At 40.7% G+C, this 15,768-nt stretch overlaps 1 protein-coding gene and 1 pseudogene across 1 annotated transcript in view; both read left to right on the forward strand.

Annotated features, from left to right (window-relative positions):
- Positions 1–15,768, forward strand: part of Hs6st3 (heparan sulfate 6-O-sulfotransferase 3) — a 668,820-nt gene that overhangs the window by 521,037 nt on the left and 132,015 nt on the right. The window lies entirely within an intron of this gene.
- Positions 3,438–3,572, forward strand: LOC114625321 (annotated as a pseudogene).

The raw sequence follows: 15,768 nt of genomic DNA on the forward strand, positions 1-15,768 counted from the left end.
CATACATATTTACATATATATACACAGGGAACATACATACATATTTACATATATACACACAGAACATACATACATATTTACATATGCATAAATACATATTTAGGTTTCTTTGGAACCTATACATGTACAGATACAAACCGTGATCAGAAAATCACCGCTTCTAAGAAAACCCCCTCATATTTTAATTACTATGACTGTTAATAAAGCAACTCCTATGTGCACAAGGACGGGATCTGTATCTGTTCTCCAGCAATAAAACAAACAATCAAATAAAATCTACATCACTCAGCAGGATAGAAGACAAGGACTCCTACCTCTGGTTTACAGAGCTTTGTGGGAATAAAATCACAAGTCATAGCGTGAGACTAGAGGGATTGAGATGTGTGAGGCTGCATTTGAACAGTATGTTTGGTTTTAGTGGAAGTAGGCATTTCTGGGCCAATTTATTCCACGAACCTTTTTGATTAAAATAATCTTTTTATACTAAGAAATGGTCAAGGTAAAGCTGGGGACTAAGTCCATTTCTACCAGGCCTTACTTATCTAGAGGTAGTTAACCATGTGCACTTTTGGAGAAACTATATTTTGGTGAAGCAGGTTAAAAGTCCAATTTCACACACTGACACACACATACATACCCTCAGACACACAGACACACATACACATACCCTCATACACACAGACATACATACACATACCCTCATATGCACACACACACACATATACTCACTCATATATACACATACATCATACATATGCGCGTATGTATACACGCACACACATACACTCGCATACACTCCACACACTCACACACACATATATACACACATATAGACACATACATATGCTCATACACACGTACATGTGCACACACATACATACACATATGTATACATATACTCACACACATATACATACATATATACATACATACACTCATACACATGCATATATACACACACACACACACATACATACACACTGTCACAATAAACTACTGAACTCTGGCTGTAGCAGTTCTGTATTTCCTACTGTAGAATTTCTATCTGGAAATATGGGTGAAATAATGATGTTGTCTTGCCTTTATTTTGTATTTAAAGCCTTTCTGAATATGTGTCTTCATTCATTTTCTCAGGAGAGTTTCAGAAAGTGGTGTTCTTTAAACTATATCTCTGTATATCGAGAGACAGCATCTTTATGGATGTTGAATTTTTTAACTTTTGAGTAACTTACTTGAGTGTTGATGTTAATATCTGACTTCCTCCAATACTTTTGAAGCAGTTTATTTACTTGTAGTTTGGAATAGAAGAGGAATTAGGTCTGGGAGTCTTAATGGATGATTCTAGGACCTGCTCTGATATTTAAAACTAAGAACCAGATTATCAAAGTACATGTATTGATTAGGGATGCTTAGTGCCAATGTCTCATAGAAATGAATTCTTTTCCAAAAGTAGCCTGTTGGCCTCAACTAAGAACAGACTTTGGTTGACTTCTGTAGAGCTGGGATATTTCCATCATGATGTCGTCCTCATGACATCATCCTCAGGCTCAACATCCTTTCATACTCTTGATGCTTTAGCTGGAAGCGCCCACCTGTTCTCATTGTGTAGTAAAGCTCCAGGGCATGAAATGTACAGCTAATTACCATGCACCTCACAGCAGCATGGGCCCACAAGGTTGGTAGCAGCTGACCCACCTGAGAAAGGAGCTACGAGATGTGTTGAAGGGCTGTTTTCCCGGATAGTGACTGTTAAATATCCTCTGTGCATGTAACACATGTGAATACACGGCACGGCACACAAACATACTTATGAAACATAGATGGATTTTGTTTTCTAGCTCACAGTAAAAGGCATATGGGGAAAAAAAACCAATCAATACATAAAATGAGAATTCGGGACACAGCACACAGCACTCAGAAATGACCCGTTTGGCAGTGGCTGGTTTCTTAATCTGACAATAGATACGTATCATAACTATTATTCTGTCTTCCGTGATGCCAAAATAAACCAATGAAAAGTGATAATGGAGGTTGAACCAATCATTCTGGCATTAAGTAGACCAGATATTGATTATTTTACTTACGTTAAAAGGATTTAAGTCAAAGGGATTTATATGTACATAGTTTATTTCTCTTCTTACATCAATTTTTGACACATAAAAGATAGAAATAGAATTGCTGTTGGCTCTTAAGTATTTGGCACGGGAAGATAAAAGATCCAAATCCACACGGCATGCGATTGTGGTGTTCAGCTTTGCATCAGAAGCAGTGTTTACAGTCCTGATCAATCATTTGTGTAACGGGCTCCATATCACTAGTGTACAGTATTTATACCGCAGAGAGAAGAAAGGTGGGGTTAGTTCACTAATTTGATTGACATATATGGAACATACACCAATTCAAGGCATTGTACAATGAGAAGCATCCTTTCTGAAGGTTGTACAGTACAAAATTATGTCAGTCTGTCACACTGTGTGTGTGTATGTCCCATGATGGAACCAAGAGACAAAGAAAGCAGAACCATATGTTAACAGACCAAACACCCTTTTTCTTTTAATTTTTTTAATTTTATTTTTTATTGGATATTTTATTTATTTACATTTCATATGCCATCCCCTTTCCCCACCCCTCCCTAGAAACCCTCTATCCCATCCCCCCTCCTCCTTTTTGCTTTTATACCATTTTAATTACATGTAAGTATTAAGGTCAGTTCTAGGTTGAGGAACTAGCAATACAATAGATGCAGATAGTCAAGGAACAAGCAAGACAATAAACACAAGTAGTCAAAGAACAAGCAAGGCAATAAACAAAATCCCCGTGATTGTGATCGCTGTTTCTAAGGACTTATCAGGATGATCAAAATATCTGATCCTACTTCCCCGTCCTAACTCAAAGTCATTTTCATATCTGAAGCCTACTTCCTTGTTCTAGCCTAATATTTAGATTCCTGCCTGAAATTACTTCTTTGTTCTAGCCTAAAGTCAGATTCCTGCCTGAAGCCCACTTCCTTGTCCTTGACCAATGTCTCTTTTTAAAATTAATGAATTAATGAATTAATTATTTTCCTCATTCATTCATTCTTTGATCAGTCATTTATGTTATGCCCACATGTGTGTCTATGTGAGAGCACCAGATACTCTAGAATTGAAATTGTAGACAGTTGTGAGCAGATGTGGTCTCTGGAAATTGAATCCAGGTCCTCTGGAAGAGCAGTCAGTGATCTTAACTGATGAACCATCTCTCCAGCCCCCAAATATCCTCTGGCAATTGCTTAATGGGAAAAAGAACAGTTGTGGCATTGAAGTCCATAACTTCCTCAGCTTCCAGGGCCGTGTGTGTCTTTCCACACTCATGACATATTGTCTAAGTTCTCTGCCAACCTTTAAGGGCTCGAGAGCAAGTCAGAGAATGGAACGTTAAAAATGAATTGTAGCCCCTTCCCCAAGCAATGGGCAAAGAGACACTGTGTTGGTGGTGTTGATCTTATATCAGTCAGGGGCAGAATAGATGGTTGTCTTTTCTTCATCCTAGCTTGACAGTGGCCAAAGCTGTCTTATGACTAGGACTTAAAAATCAGATAAAATCAAATCCAAGCAACAAAATGAGGGAGGGGGCAGACAGATTGAGACCTGTGGAATGCTATGTCACCCACAGACCTGTCCTCCCTGTGCACAGCCCAGGCAGGCCATAGATACCAGTTTGCTGCCACACAGGCAGCATGGATGGGGGATGCCACCCATGTGCTTGCCAGTTGCATGGCCGGCCTGCAGCAGGAGCCACCACAGTGTGCGAGCATGCCATGTTCAGATGGGAGGGAAAGAGAAGAGGAACAGCTTGAGCATTGTGAAGAGAGACGGGACTGGAGACTTGAGGGTGGAGAGGAATAGCCTGTGGTGAGTGGCCAGCCCTGACACCTGGGTCCTCGGTGAGGTCCCAGCCAAAGATGCTGCTGAGTGCTAATTCTGAGTCTGTGGCTATTCGGAGGCAGGGGTCAGTGTTTATGTCCCTCGTGGCTCCTATTGCCCCTAGAGAACATGGTCTGTGGTCAGGCCAGATGACAGGGATCACAGGGATGAGCTAACCCTGCTCCTCTCCAGCTGCAACACTCGTGGGACAGTGAGCACTGCACTTAGCCGGACAGCACAGCACAGCTGACCCTGGTAGCAGGGGTGTGGGTGAGCCAGCCCAGAGGGTAAGAGCATGGGAGAGCTGGCCCTGCCACTCGTCTGTTGTGAAGTGGCATTGGTGTGAGAACGATGCCTCTCCTGTTGGCTCTGGGGTCATGAGAACAGGAAAGCTATCCCTGACGCTTCACTGACTGAAGCATGGAACACTCAGGAGAGCTGACCCTGCATCTTGCCTGGGCAACATAGTGGACATGGCCCTAATGGCAAAGGCACAGGTAACCCCTGAGAGCCCAGCCCCTCACAGGCTGCAGCACTTGGGAAAGCTGGACCAGTGCCTTAACTAGGAAGCACATTGGAGCTGGCTTTGGAGGTATGGGTGCATGTGAGCATCCCAAAGGGCATGAAAGCAAGAGGGCTGACCCTACCTCCAGCCGATGGTGGCACTGGGTAACTTTGCTGGAGTGCTTGCCCTGGTGGTACAGATAAGCAAGAGCCAGCAGGCTGACCAGCTCAGCTATGACCCAAGTATACATTCAGGGCTCTGAATTGTCCCAATCCAAAATCTATGTCATCTGTAAATGGCCGGGGCACATGAAAGAGCCAGTCTTGGCATTCCAAAGCTGTGGGACCTCTGTGACACAGGCCAACAACAGGATAACCAGGAGGAGTTCTGATGAGGATCCAATATCTATGGTGTTGCAGAAGCCAGAGACCTCAAGCCAGACCAATGACTCACTGCAGTGAATATTTGCAAGTAAAGATTTGTGGGCAGAGGGATAGACTGTGGGACACACTACAGCTTCCACAATGAGATGGTTTCTATGCTTTGTGTGTTTTATTTTTGGGGACATTGCAAGGACAAACTATTGGTATGAGGGGCTGGGGAGATTAGGGGGACTGGGACACATAATGTAAAAGTCATAAAGAATCAATAGAAAGTTAAAAGAAACACAGTGACAAAACTGCATTTTAGGACACAATTAATGACATTGACAGAAAAATTACAGGGATATAGTTTCGGGGATATTTAAAATGAAAATCACTTCATTTTTGGAGTGTACTACTTGCCTCGTTTTTAAAACTTTGTATTAATTCTTCGTGCACCCCAATCCCACCTGTCTCCTCATACCTCCATATCTCCTCCCACCCTTGCAGCCTCCCTGCCAAAAACTAACTAAAATGAAATGAAATGAAATGAAAATAAAAGCATCTCACCATGGGAGCCGCTGTGTGTCACAGTGTGTCACAGTGTATCACACACATCCTTTTGTCCAGTTTAACTTGTAAATGTTCATTACAATGAGTCACTGGTCTGGTTTGCTTCAGCTTCTGCCACAACATCAATACTGGATCCTAGTCCACTGCGACTCCTCTTGGATATCTGTGGTTACGTTGTATCAGGAAGATCCTGCAGATTTGAATATGTAGTACTGGCCGCTTTATGAGCTCTGGCAACTCGTAGATGAGGTAGGTAGATGTTAGGGTGACCACTCAATGCCTGGATTTGGGCCTGGGAAGTAGCTGGGTTGAGTTGTTCAGTCTGTAGGCCCTCCTGTGCCCAGGACACCAAGGCTAGCTCTCCCACTTTGCCCAGGTGAGGGGCGGGACCACTTCTCTGCATGCTGGGAATGGTGAAGTGCTGAGTAGGGATCGTCTCTCCTCTGCCCACACCGGTACACTACGGGTCCTCGCTCACGTCCTCCAACGTCTATATGGCCTTTGGTGGTAACATGGGCCAGGGACTCGACCCAGACCCTGCTGCTCCAAACCTATGGATCCAGACATGGGCCTCAGCAGAGCAGCATGATGAGGTAAGACATCACCATGTCCTCAGGAGGCAGCGCAGGCTACTCACAGCAGGCTGCCCCTCACCACTTTCCAGTTCTGGTTATAGCTGACTTCAAACCATTGTGCTTCTCTTTCCCACCCATCTGTCTAACCCATACTAGCTATCACAGTGGCCCTGCCTGCTGCCACATGGCGGGCGTGCACCCGCCTGGCAGCAGGCACGGCCTAGAGTGTACAACTTTACTTACCCGAATCATTATTTTCGTGCTGGAAATGTAACCCATCATTAAGTTTTCATCCAAGAAGGAAAGACTGTGCTTGTAGTTACAGATTACCCTTCATTGACCCCTGTCTTTACCATACATGTCTTCTTCAATCCAGGGTCTGCTTTTCCTTACAAACAACCTCAAATGCATTCTTTTTCGTTTATTAATTCAAGCAATTGATGGCCTTTCAAGGTAACTGTCACAAGTAAAGAGATTTGTTTCAATGGATGCAAAGAACAGACTGTTGTTTATTCCACAGTGATTATTTATACTTCTTTAATAATTATACTCTGTTGGCTGGTGAAGAGTGGAGAAATGGTGCTTAGTAAAAATCAGAGGCCAAAGCTACCCATACTGTGTGTTGAGTTATCGTGGTTCCTATTGGCACAAGGCGACTGAACCGATTCTCAGGCTCTGATGCTGTGTTGACTTTGCCAGCACATCTGAGAAGCTTTGACTGGAGTATCCAGTCCTGTCTTAATTTATTAGATTTCATAATATTTTCACCCCTAAGACATATGTATAAGATTGCTGCTTCTGTTAAATATGATCTGTGAAATTGTCTAATAAAGCATAAAGGGCTTACCAACGAGGCAGTTCTTGGGGTTAAGAAAAGTCATGTGTTTGTACCAGGCCTCTCATAATCAACCAATGTAACATTGTACTACCAATCCTGTCCTGATCACTGTGCAGAAAGCTCTAGATGCTAACAATGTTAACATCTGTAACGAGAGATGATGAACACATGGTGTTACATGTAATCTTACACACTTATGTTAATTTAGTTTTAAGTTTATTTTAAGGTATATGTCTGTTTATCTGTGTGCATGTATGCGTGTGTGCGAATGTTTAGAGGGGCTTGCAGAAGACAAAAGAGGGCATCAGATCTCATGGAGCTGAAGGTGCAGATGGCTATGAGCCAGCCAGCATTGCTCTGCTCCTCTGCAAGTGCTTTTAATTGCTGAGCCATCATCTCCAGCCCCTGTAGAGATATTTTATTAGGCATCTGTTGTCTGTAGTTACCTTTCGTGTTCTCCACCACTATGTAGTCCAATATATGAGATAACCAGATATGTAAAATATGGTTTAGGGTACTTAACATTCCCTGCAGGTAGCAGCACCATTTACTTTATGCATACTTGCAGTCTCCTCTCTTTTCTTTTTCATTAAAGAAGTGCCACAAATACCAAACATATACTGAAAATACCAGAAGCAACTCTGTTTTCTTATAAATTTCATTGCACAAAATTTTCATTTTTGTAGATATTTCCAGCATAATGAATATAAAAATAATTCTGTGGGGAAAAATAATATGTTCAGTGAAATAAATGTACACCCTCCACCCCCAGTGAATAAATTATTTTATCCATAACAGCATACTTGTGTGGGTTAAGGCAGGCTATTAAAAGTTTCTCTGGGGTGGAAGTTCTGAGTTTCTGAGTTTAGGATAGATTTTTATGATGCAACACATTGTAGAGCTTGTGTGTGTGTGTGTGTGTGTGTGTGTGTGTGTGTAAAGTTGACTGTAAGTCAATTACTTTGATTTTTGACAGCTTTTATATACATACAAGTTACTCAGGGTTAACTCAAAGATTGACAGTTGCCTTGACTTTGGCACTTTGTATTTGTGGAAAATGAAGGTCAGAAGGTCAACACTAGCCCATCTTTGAAAACACTGGAGCAAGTGCCATCTTTAAAATCAATCTGGGGTCTGGAGAGCTGGCTAAGCAATTAAGAGCACTGTTGATTTACAAAGGAGCCAAGTTTGATCCCTTGCACCCACACAGTGGCTCACAACCATTCATAACTCCAGTTACAAGATTTGATGATTTCTTCTGACTCCCACGGGCACCAGGCACACACACTGTACACATATATGCACATAAAATAAATCAAACTTTAACAAATGAACTGGTGGTGTGCTTGTGAGCCCACACTGGGGGATTTGTGTGACTGACACCATGTAGTTGGTTGTGGAAGAGAGAGCCTAACTCTTGGAATATGAAGAAGAATGGCAGATTGGGGACACTTCCTGCTTTCCGTTTTTAACTGATGCCTGAACCTTTTCAAGCCTTATGAAGGATATCACTGTTTAAGAAATAATAGAGAGAAGATGTTCACTTGATGTAGAGGTTTGTTTTAAGCTTGCAAGCCTTGAGATCCACAACCTCTGAATCTGAAAGTCTTCTTGCCAATGAGTTCTTCTGTTTCATGAGTGTATGAACTCCATATCCTCTGAGATTACTTTAGTATAAGGAACCGTGTTCATAGTTTTCATAAAATAAGCTGTCTGTCACTTTACAAAGGACCAGATGTCATGTCCCTGACACTGGTGCTTCCCTCAGCCCTCACAGTGATTAGCGTAGAAGGTACCAGCATGCTTTAATAATCCCCATTTCCCAGACACTCCCCCATTAGAAGTTTGCATCTTTCATAGTGCTGGCCATTGGCTTATGTTTCCAAGTGTGCTGAAGTTCTGTCATGAGGCTCCTTCTGTCCTCCAGTCAGAAGAAGCAGTGTCTACTATTTGGAGCCTCCTCTAGGTGCCCACGATGTGGTTAGGTCAGCAACAAGGTTGGATAGCACAGTGGGTACTGTCACCTTTCAGGGTCACAAGGCATTCTCTGCTCATTACCCTGAGATGAGACAGCACAGTGTGTACCGTTGTCCCTCAGAGTCACACAGGGTTCTGTACTCACCCAGCTCACTGCCCTTGGTAAAATGAACTTAACCAAAATGCAGCCCTCATGGGAATATTCTGAGAGTTGGATACAGTGGCATGCATGTAACAGCATGTTGTGCATGGTCAACACCCTGCAAATTCCGACCAATTCCAGGCCACTCTAGGAGTGCCGGGACATAAGTATCACTAGCCTTTTTATAGATAGAATAGGATCCAGAGTATAAATCCAACTTTTTGTGACAACCAAGTCCAAATCCTTCTCTATTTCCCATAACAAATATTGATCTATAGCAGTTTAACTTCTGTGATAAACTATCATCATTGATGCAGCTCATGTAACTGTTCTGTCTCTCACTGTGCAACCGTGGTATGAGGGCTGGTGCAAATGCACGCCTAATATATCACAGGGGTCTCAAAACTGTGTTAATTCATTGCTTAATGTCAGGATCATCAATTGTGTTGGGACCGGTTTTTTTTTCCAGCATAATTGTGTGATTGGTTGACATATGTAAATGAGAAGACCTACTTTACAGGCATGAAGGGGATTCAGTATAATCTTTGACTCATTTTAAGAGACAGATATGTAAGAAAAACAAGAGGGGATATGGCTCTCTTCTCTCTTCTTCCTTTCTTCAGGATCTTGTGTTTGTCAGTGGGTATGGGTTGAGAAGCAGAATACTAATCTCAGACAGTGCTAGTCACGGGCCCTTCTTTGTCATGATGCTATTCCATGTCCAGCTTGATTTCTGTATTAGAGTTGACAACTTGACTGTTTGATAGCTTAGCTACCCGACCGAAGAGTCCCAGGAAGGGATACAAGTGGTAAATTGGCCTGTTTGAGGAAGGCCCTGGGTGCCATTTAAGTGCTCATGTCCTGAATTGCAGGGGAGAAAAGTATAGATGGATGTGGTGGGCAGAAACTATGTCACAGGGACTGAACACTGTTAGGTCCTGGATTGAGAGATTTGACTCAGTCTTCGAGCCTTCATGAGGGAGACTAATGCCTTCCCATCCTTGCCATATTAAGTTTAAAGTATGAACTCCTCTTTGCATTAAATGAAATAGAAACTTTAAAGGAAAGCTATCATCTAAAAAAAAAACCCACTGGAAATGAGTAACTGATGGATTCCGAACCCTAGGCAAAAGTGCAAGCATACCAAAACGTTTGGTTTCATTACTCAGGTTATAATTTATATGCAGACGTAGTCTGCTGTGTGTGATTTACTATTCAGAATGCAATCAAATCATCTTTGTTTGATAGATTGGTATTTTGAGTTTTCATAACAAAAGCTTTTCTGCACACTATTGCCCGGCTCCCTTCCGACTTGGTATTTGAAACTAGATAATGGGATATCTTATAAATATAACACAGGCTTCTCCAGGGTGAGCCCCAGGACCTGCATGGATCATCTAAAATGAAACCCATCTCCCAAGCAAGGAGGGAACGCAGAGAAAGTGATGTTGGCTCTGGCATCTTATAATACTTACCTGCAATTGCTTGGGCAGAGACTACCCTTCCGGCCTTGCCAAGGACTTCTGAAATTGTTGAAATGCATTTTTTGATCACTTTCCCAAAGTGTTTCTACATAACTATCACTAGTCTTCACAGAAACTACCCAGGGATGGAGAAATAGGAAAATCTATTCCAGGCACGTGCAACAGTATTCATGTGAAACAAACACATATTGGAGATATAAGAAAATAAGCTGGGTTTTGGCTTTTATTGTTCTTGCTGTTACTGCTCAGCAATGACAATTTTTACAGGTTTTATTCTTTAAGTTAGGAATAAATGCCAATGCAGAGCATAATAGAGATATAAAATAAGTTGGCTGGTGAGACTGCTCAGCAGGGAAAGATACTTGCCATCCAACTTGGTGACCTGAGTTTCATCCCCAGGACCCACTTGGTAAAAGGAAATAATTATCACCATCAGATTGTCCTCTGACCTCCAGAGAAGCACTGTGACACGCACGCATCCCTCCCACGTAGACACAAACCCAAACGAATAAATGTAAAACAAAGAAATCTAGTGTGAAACATGGTTCTTGGTATCCAGCAGGTTCTGGGCATTTTCCATTTTTCTCTGGAACCGTAGATCATCTATCTCACTGGTCCACTATGATGTTGTCTACATGACAACAAACACGACATCAGAGAGTGATAAAGCCAAATGCATGATCGTAGCCTTTAACGGGCCTGCTTCATTTCATGTCTTAGCAAAATGTTTGTTTCAGACTAATGTGTCCTGACATACGGAGGGGGTGTTTTAAGCCAAAATATTTAAATTACAGCTGCTCATGATTGATAAGTTGTCAGAGGGCCATGCGTAAATGATTGTGCTGGTGACAAGCTACTGCAGATCAGGGATTTGAACAGGAAAGTAAGCGGTAGACTGAAGACAGTAGCCAACAATGCCTTCACTCTGACAAGAGTTCTGTGGCCCTCGAAACAGCTGATTGGTTCAATGAAATAACTCTTTATTTTTTTTTAACAACTGATAATTATAAAGAGAAGGACAGGAAACGTGATCAGAATTTAAATAAACCACATGATTTAAGTTTTTGACTTTGGGAGATGGCACGGTTGGCCTAGCTTCTTCCAACAGTAGGTTGGCCAGATCGGGCAACCCTGGCCTACGTTTCTTTTTCTTCATTTTCTCTTCGGTTCTTTTACCTTTCCCATTTTGGAAGTTTTGTTTAGTTGGTTTGGTTCCATGCTCAAATTTGGAATATCCTAAACTCTCACTAGGAAATGAGTTGATATTAGAGAAAAAAATTTTATTTAGAGTTTATGCAAAAGAAATTAATTCCTGCATGAGACCCTGGCTCTTACTCTTACCCAAGGTGCTGCCTTACCTCACTAGGCTCTTTCCAGCCAGTCACCATTAGGTAACAGGGGCAGAGGTGGCTGCTCAGCAGGGCATCTTCAAGGACATGGGAAGAAGAAAATGGCAGTCAGAAAATACACTTGAACTCTACCGCTTTCCCAAGCAAAATCACGTTCATGGTGACTAAGGCCAAGACAGATATTTAGAATATCAAAGGTTAATCCGTTAGTAATTAGCTAAGACTGATATTTTTCAGATTCACTAAAAAATGTTGTTAATGAAGAAATGGCTTCTTAATTTCTGAGGAATTATGCAGCCTTGGGGATCTTTTGGATTTCAGAGTATAACCAAGGACACTTACCAATATTAGGAAGCCCACACGTTCTAAATCTGTTGGGGACTCTAATCACAGATTGCTTTTAGAGGGCTTGTGCAAATCCTGAAGATGAACATAATTAAACTATATTAAGATTCTATACTGAATGATTCAGCAGCATCTATTTCTATATGAATATTAATAACACTTCATGGAATAACAGATGTTCATTTATCTTTTCTTTTTCTGGCATAGCTATTCTTAGTCAAATGTGTAAATAAAAATGTATATTTTTCTCATTCACTTGTTTACTAATTTTGGCCTCCTATTAATTCTTTTGTGCTTTATTTATTGTATGACTTGTATTCAGAATTATGCAACTGCAACTGCTACTCTAAAAGCAACTGTGTAGGAGAAGAGACGCTGTTGTTTGCCTGGTGGGTTTTCTAACATGCTAATTCAGCGACGCTATACAGTCTATACCTCACCAAGTTCCTGATGTAGCCTTTGCCTGACAAGGCCATTGGACCAGATGATGATTTCCATTTGAGAACCTAGGCTTCATACTCAAGTACAGTGCTTCCCCCAAGGACTGGAGTTCATCAATACTCCTAATTCAAATTTGTATTTTAGATCCCCATAGTAAACTCACTTCTACTACTCCAATTCAAGAAGTAAAAGATACCATTTCTTTCTTAACTGCACAGTTAATAGATAAGAAATCTGGCTGTCCTGTATCATTTATATACACATTATATACATACACATACACATATGCACACACACGTATATATATATATATATATATATATATATATATATATATATATATGTATCTATCTCTATATCTATACCATCTATATCTATAAAGATAGATAGATAGATAGATAGATAGATAGATAGATAGATAGATAGATAGATAGATAGATACACAGACACAGACACAAACACAGATAGAGATATGTAGTGGGAAGGTTCTTTAGGGTTGCATAGGAGTGGCTGTGGGCTGTGATCTAAGTTATTTCTGTTATTCATTCTGGTGGCAAAAGAATGACTGGCCAGCCGTAGGTAAAACCTAGCGGTGGTTGGGCAGACAGGTGTGAGAACCCCCTCACCAAGTCTAAGCCATGCCGGTGCTTTCTCACTCCCTTTCCCAATTCCCAGCCCCATGTCCAGAGTTGTCTTATAACTGACATCACATGGCTTCAAATTTCACTCCAGATGCACATACCAAACCCTGGCCATTTCATCTCAGGGTAAGTCTGTCAATTTAAAATCTTTTCAGATGGCATTCCGTTGTGCACCTCTGACACAGTGGGAATTCACTCTGTGGCAGGTTCCCATGGAACTTGTAAGGCAGGTCCTGTCTCTTTGCTGAGATCATAGGCATGCACCCCATATCTGTTATGCTTCTTACTGTTATTAATTAATATAGTGTCTTATGTTTATATTTATGTTAACAAGAAAAATAAGCAAACACCAAAACTACTTTCACATGTCAACTGAGTCTTCGCTAGATAAGATAACCATAGTTATTTTGAACTTGGGCACTTTCTGATTCTGTTCTTTGTGATGGACAAGGCTCCTTGACAGTGTTCCAGTTGTCATTGTCCCTTAAAATGTTTAATATTGAACAACAAAAAATAAGCATAAAAATCCTGGGAGAAAAATTTTGCAAAATTATATATGTATAATGCATATATACATAAAATTGTTTGGATATAGAAGGTTTATGTGATATTTAATACAGCATTCATAATAGTAATGATGAAAGTTATTAGAAAAATAATTGTCTAAAAGCAATAGCTAATAACTAACTATAACCTCTGTAAGTGATACACTACAGCCATATTCACGTCTCATTTTATCAAAATTTATTAATATGAATTCATAGCCACGGAGACATTATAATAGTTGGGGAGGATCTCTCAGGCTATGAGAAGTTTCAATATTTGCCATGTTCACTTGCAAGCGTGCATGCAGACAAACTGTAGGAGATATATACTGAGCGGTTAGTTTTAAGGAATTGTTTGCAGGAGTGTGAGGTTGGTGCGGAATGTTTATAATCCATAGGTCAGGCTACCAGGAGGGGTGGGTAGGTACTCTTAACATAGAGGCTGAAGACTGCATGTAGAGATAGTCATTTTCAGAAAATCTCAGTTATTTCTAAAGCCTTTCAAATGAGTCAAACCCGTTTTAGAGGGTCAAGAATGGCCATTCATACTAAATTCTGAATTAGGACCTTGAACCTGATCAATAAAGCACCTGCAGAAAAACTATTATATCAGTGTGATTGAATAAATGGGAACCATAACGTAGCCAACTTGGCTTATATAGCTATCCCACTGAAGAGCAGAAACTGGCAGAAGAACATGCCCCAGTGAAATCCGAGTATATATGATAAATTGAGTATGTATGTGACAGCAAGGAAGGCCACTGGCCAACCTGACAGAAGCCCAGGGACAGTTTCCAGACAAAAGTGAAAGAAAGACAGGAAGTATGCTTTACAGATGTCCTCATGTCTTCCTTACTGTGTGCTTGCAAACCATCACGTAATGAGCAAAAGCATGAAAATGTTTTTCTCTAAGGAAGCAGACCTCAAATCTGGGTAGAATTGGGACAACTGATCTGGGCACTGACAGATGGGATTGAAGCCTGTCTGAGCGCCCCATTGCCTCATTTAGCCTTTAGAACAAGGCTGCAGCCTGACAGAAAGCTCAAGTTCTGTTCCTGCTAAGCCAAAGCATACAGAGTGCAGCTCACACATGCAGACACCCCCATGTGTGTGCTCACACATGCAGATAGTCCTATGCATGTGCTCACACACACAGACACTCCCAGGCATGTGTCACACATGCAGACACTCCCATGTGTGTTCTCACACATGCAGACACTCTCAGACATGTTATCACACCTGCAGACATTCCCAGGTGACCTTGCATTTCCTCTTAAATCGAACTGTAAAGACAGAACTTCCAGATATTTGATAAAGACATTTTTAATTTTTTTTGAAAAAGTAGAGAAACTGCCTCAAAAAAAAAATCCCAGAGAATTCAAGGAACAGAAAACGACTTACAATAATTCTGTTATTAAACTCCAAAGATTTCAAAAGATAACACATTAATAAAATAAGAACAAGATACAGGGCAGAATGCGAGGAGGACTGTGGGGAATTTTATGTGTACAATTAAAAAATAATAAACCATTTGTGTATGCAAATATATACTTAGCTAATATGTTCTAGTTTGAAACTTTTAAATTTGCAAAGTTTTAAAAAAAGAAGAAAATATATCCCCAAATAGTAAACAGTAAAGAAAAGAGTTAAAATATTACACACATTATAATCAATACATATACTCAAACATATAGTGATTTAAATTTTCATTTAAAAAGAAGAGAAAGTATAGAAGGAAAAACAAACTAGAAAACAGTCAATTATAAAATAATTCTTTTAGAGACTAAACATATAAGATCTTTTTTAATTAAAAATTCCTACTGAGTCTTGAATAAAATAAGAAAATACCCTCAGCTGGGCATACCACGGTGAGATTTCATGACCAGAAAGTACTAACAATCTCCAGACAGAAAGTTTTTTTTAAATTCATAGCTATTCTTTGACAGTGTGTGTGTGTGTGTGTATCTGTGTACCTCTGTGTGCTTGTGTGTATCTGTGTGTATATGTGTACGTGTCTCTGCATGTGTATCTATGTGTATCTGTATGTATCTTTGTGTGTCTGTGTGTGTTTGTGTCTGTGCATGTG

The sequence above is a fragment of the Grammomys surdaster genome, unplaced genomic scaffold (assembly GCF_004785775.1).
Source record: "Grammomys surdaster isolate TR1022 unplaced genomic scaffold, NIH_TR_1.0 65, whole genome shotgun sequence".
NCBI lineage: Eukaryota > Metazoa > Chordata > Mammalia > Rodentia > Muridae > Grammomys > Grammomys surdaster.